Source organism: Lathyrus oleraceus, chromosome 3 (genome assembly GCF_024323335.1).
Source record: "Lathyrus oleraceus cultivar Zhongwan6 chromosome 3, CAAS_Psat_ZW6_1.0, whole genome shotgun sequence".
Lineage (NCBI taxonomy): Eukaryota > Viridiplantae > Streptophyta > Magnoliopsida > Fabales > Fabaceae > Lathyrus > Lathyrus oleraceus.
The window spans coordinates 262,602,917-262,608,028 of record NC_066581.1 but is presented as its reverse complement, the minus strand read 5'-3'; the positions used below and the strand labels follow the sequence as shown (position 1 = coordinate 262,608,028).

Below are 5,112 nucleotides of genomic sequence, written 5' to 3'. Positions count from 1 at the left end.
TCAATTCTCTGGAAATCCTACCGAGGATCCAAACCTTCATTTATCCGTATTTGTCCAATACGCTGATATTGTTAAAGCTAATGGTGTCACTTCAGAGGCAATTCGACTTCGTCTTTTTCCTTTCTCGTTAAGAGATAAAGCTAGAAGATGGCTTCAGTCTCTTCCTTCCAACTCAGTCACAACATGGAATGAGTTGAAGAAAGTCTTTCTTGCCCGATATTTTCCTCCAAGCAAAACAACTATGTTGAGAGCCCAGATAAATGGATTTAAACAGAAAGATAACGAGTCTCTTTTCGAAGCATGGGAAAGATACAAAGACATGATGAGACTTTGTCCACACCATGGTTTAGAGGACTGGTTAGTAATTCATACCTTCTATAATGGTCTCCTGTACAACACAAGATTAACAATAGACGCCGCCGCAGGTAGTGCGCTTATTGATAAACCTTATGTCGATGCTTATCAACTTATCGAAAGCATGGCCCAAAACCATTATCAGTGGGGAAGCGACCGAACAATGGTAGAAAAACCTCAAACAAAAAGTGGCATGTACGAGATAGGTAGCCTTGATCATGTGAATGCAAAAGTGGAAGCTCTTGCCCAGAAAATTGAAAGTTTGAATGTATCACCTCCAGCCACCGTGGTTGCCGCAACTCAGAATTGCGAAGTCTGTGGAATCCAAGGTCACACCCCTGCAGATTGTCAACTCCTAACAGGAATCCAAGCAGAGCAAGTGAACTATGCTCAAGGAAATCCCTACTCGCATACCTATAACTCTAACTGGAAGAACCATCCTAATTTTTCATATAAGAGTAATAATGCTTTATACGCACCAGGACAAGCTCCCAATCAAGCCCCAGCTATACCTCCGGGATATCAAAAGCCGATCCCATCTACACCTAACAATAACGTTCCTAGGAAATCCAACTTGGAAATAATGATGGAAAACTTCATAGCTTCTCAACAGCAAACCAATAAAGATTTCTTAAACCAGAATGTACACACTAGCGAACAAATTAAACAACTAGCAAGTAAAGTAGATGCCCTGGCTACCCATAACAAAATGCTGGAAACACAAATCTCACAAGTAGCTCAACAACAAGCGCCTACTGCTGCCCCAACTGGTACATTTCCTGGACAGCCCCAACCTAACCCGAAAAGCCACGCTCATGCAATCATATTAAGAAGTGGAACAGAAGTAGAAGGACCGTCTGATCCAAGGATGGAAAATCGAAACTCTAAAAAGTCAACTGAGGAAGAAAGTAAACCTAAGGAAAAGGAAGAGAGTAATAAGGAAACCGTAGAAAGAAAGAACCTTATGTACCTCCACCACCTTATAAACCACCTATCCCTTACCCTCAAAGGCTTATTAAAACCAAAGATGCGGGCCAATTTAAAAAAATTTGTTGACTTACTGAAACAATTAAACGTCACAATTCCGTTTACAGAAGCTATTACGCAGATTCCCTCATATGCTAAGTTCCTAAAAGAAATTCTTTCTAATAAGAGGAAACTTGAAGAGAGCGAAACCGTTACACTCACTGCTGAATGTAGCGCCATAATCCAGAATATGCCTCCTAAACTTAAAGATCCTGGTAGTTTCTCTATACCCTGTCACATAGGAAAATTTGTCATAGATAAAGCCTTATGCGATTTAGGAGCCGGTATCAGTGTTATGCCCTTATCCATATGCAAGAAACTGGAAATGGGAGAATTAAGACCAACTAAAATGTCTGTGCAATTAGCAGATCGTTCTGTTAGATATCCTGTAGGAATTCTTGAAAACGTTCCCGTGCGCATAGGACAATTCTACATTCCAACCGATTTTATAATTATGGACATTAGAGAAGATGAAGTTACACCCATTATATTGGGAAGACCATTCTTAGCAACCGCCGGTGCTATCATAGACGTAAAACGAGGACGACTCACTTTCGAAGTAGGAGAAGAGAAAATTGAGTTCATTCTCTCCCAATTTTTGAAAGCACCTGCAATAGAAGACACATGTTACTTCATGGATATCATCGATGAATGCATAAAAGAAACATAGTTAGAAAATGACAAATTGCCTGACTATCGTGTAGAAGACAAACTTAACCAATGTTTAGCAATAACACCGGATCCTACACAATGCCTTAAGAAACCAACCCTCGACCTGAAAACACTTCCCAAAAATCTGAGATATGAATTCCTAGACTTAGAACTTGAACGACCAGTAATAGTTAATGCAGACCTAGGAAAACTCGAAACCGAAAAACTCCTGCATATCTTAAGAAAATATCCAACCGCACTAGGATACAACATCACCGATCTTAAAGGGATAAGTCCTTCTATTTGTATGCACCGCATCATGCTAGAAGAAGACTGTAAAACCTCTAGGGAACATCAGAGGAGACTAAACCCGATCCTGAGTGAGGTAGTGAAGAAGGAAGTAACAAAGTTATTAGAGGCAGGTATCATATATCCTATATCTGATAGCAAATGGGTTAGTCATGTACACGTAGTACCAAAGAAAGGAGGTATAACAGTTATCAAAAATGAAAAAGGAGAAACTATAACCAAACAAATCGAATCGGAATGGAGAATGTGCATTGACTATAGGAAACTAAACAAAGCAACCCGAAAAGATCATTTCCCTTTACCATTCATAGACCAGATGTTAGAACGATTAGCAAAACATTCTCATTTCTGCTATCTAGACGGTTATTCAGGCTTCTTTCAAATACCAATTCACCCTGATGACCAAGAAAAGACAACATTCACATGTCCTTTTGGTACCTTCGCTTATCGACGAATGTCGTTCGGCTTGGGCAATGCTCCCGCAACCTTCCAAAGGTGCATGATGGCAATATTCGCCGATTTTCTCGAAAATATCATGGAAGTATTTATGGACGATTTTTCCGTATGCGGACAAAGCTTTGAAGAATGTCTTGGAAACCTAGAGAGAGTTCTAGAGCGATGTGTAAAAGTAAACCTAGTACTTAATTGGGAAAAATGTCACTTTATGGTACAAGAAGGAATTGTTTTAGGACACATCATATCAAATAGAGGAATTGAAGTAGACAAAGCCAAAATAGAAGTAATCGAAAACCTTCAACCTCCGAAAACTGCGACAGAAGTACGAAGCTTCTTAGGACACGTCGGTTTTTATCGACGATTCATTAAAGACTTCTCTAAAATAACTAAACCTTTAACCAGATTATTAATGAAAGATGCTGAATTCATCTTTGACAATAAATGTTTAGAAGCATTTCAAATGCTTAAACAAGCATTGATCTCCGCGCCCATAATGCAGACTCCGGATTGGAATGAACCATTCGAAATAATGTGTGACGCAAGTGACTACGCCGTAGGTGCTGTTTTAGGACAACGAAAGGATAAAAAGCTTCACGTCATATATTACGCAAGTAGAACCCTAGATGAAGCACAAATGAATTACGCCACAACCGAGAAAGAACTCTTAGCAGTAGTATTTGCACTAGATAAATTTCGTTCTTACTTGGTTGGAGCTAAAATAACCGTTTACACTGACCACGCCGCCATTAAGTACCTCTTAACAAAAAAGGATGCTAAACCTAGACTCCTAAGGTGGATCTTGTTGCTACAAGAATTCGATTTGGAAATCAAAGATAAGAAAGGAACTGAAAACGTAGTAGCGGATCACCTCTCTAGACTAGAAAATCTGGAACCGGAAAGAACATCAATCAACGATGATTTCTCGTACGATAAACTTATAGCTACTTTGGAAGAAAATAAAGTTGATAAACAGGTAGAGACCACCTTAGCTATATGTGTTACACCATGGTACGCTGACTTCGTAAATTATTTAGCTGCCGAAATAGTTCCACCTAATTTATCTTACCAACAAAAGAAACGATTCTTCCATGACATAAAACATTATTACTGGGATGACCCTTTACTTTTCAAAAGAGGCCCCGATGGTATTTTCCGTCGGTGTATACCTGAAGAAGAAATAGAAAATATAATCCAACACTGTCACTCCGCTCCTTATGGTGGACATGCAAGTACATCCAAGACCTGCTCCAAAATCCTACAAGCCGGTCTTTATTGGCCAAACATATGGAAGGATGTGCATGCGGCTATCAAGAAATGTGATAGATGTCAACGCACAGGAAACATATCTAGACGTGACGAGATGCCACAAAAGGGCACTTTGGAAGTAGAGATTTTCGACGTGTGGGGATAGATTTCATGGGACCTTTTCCACCTTCTTTCGATAACAAGTACATACTCATAGCGGTTGACTACGTATCAAAATGGATTGAAGCTATAGCTGCTCCAACAAACGACACACGAGTAGTAACTAGACTCTTTAAGAATATAATATTTCCAAGATTTGGGGTCCCAAGAATAGTAGTCAGTGATGGCGGATCACATTTTATATCTAAGATACTCGAAAAACTACTGTTTAAGTATGGTGTAAGACATAGAGTAGCAACACCTTACCATCCTCAAACCAGTGGACAAGTGGAGGTGTCTAACAGAGAAATCAAACAAATATTAGAAAAAACAGTCGCCACCTCAAGGAAAGACTGGTCATTGAAGCTACCAGAAGCTTTATGGGCATATCGAACCGCTTACAAAACTCCCATAGGGACAACCCCATTTAAGCTTATTTATGGAAAATCTTGCCACCTCCCGGTAGAATTAGAACATAAGGCCTACTGGGCTATCAAAAATCTAAATTTAAACTATAAGGCCGCTGGTGAAAAGCGAATTCTTGACATAAACGAATTAGAGGAACTTCGACAAGACGCCTACGAAAATGCCAGAATCTACAAAGAAAGAACGAAAAAATGGCATGATAAACGTATATCCAGAAAAATCTTCAAACAAGGCGATATAGTCCTTTTGTTCAACTCTAGACTTAAGTTATTCCCAGGAAAACTACGATCTAGATGGTCAGGCCCTTTCCAAATCACCAATGTCTTTCCAAGTGGAGCTGTGGAAATTAAAGGCAAATCTATGGAACCATTTATCGTAAACGGGCAGCGTCTAAAACATTACCACTATGCAGAGAACAATGAAGATTCGCAAGTCCTGCATTTAGACGTAATGCCTTCAAAAGTTATAGATTATATTTGATAGTTT

At 39.4% G+C, this 5,112-nt stretch overlaps 1 non-coding gene across 1 annotated transcript; it reads right to left on the bottom strand.

Annotated features, from left to right (window-relative positions):
* Positions 1-241: 241 nt before the first annotated feature.
* LOC127133184 (small nucleolar RNA R71) lies at positions 242-348 on the bottom strand. The gene has a single exon (XR_007807176.1). It is a non-coding gene; the product is annotated as a small nucleolar RNA R71 (small nucleolar RNA).
* Between the last annotated feature and the right edge of the window lie 4,764 nt (positions 349-5,112).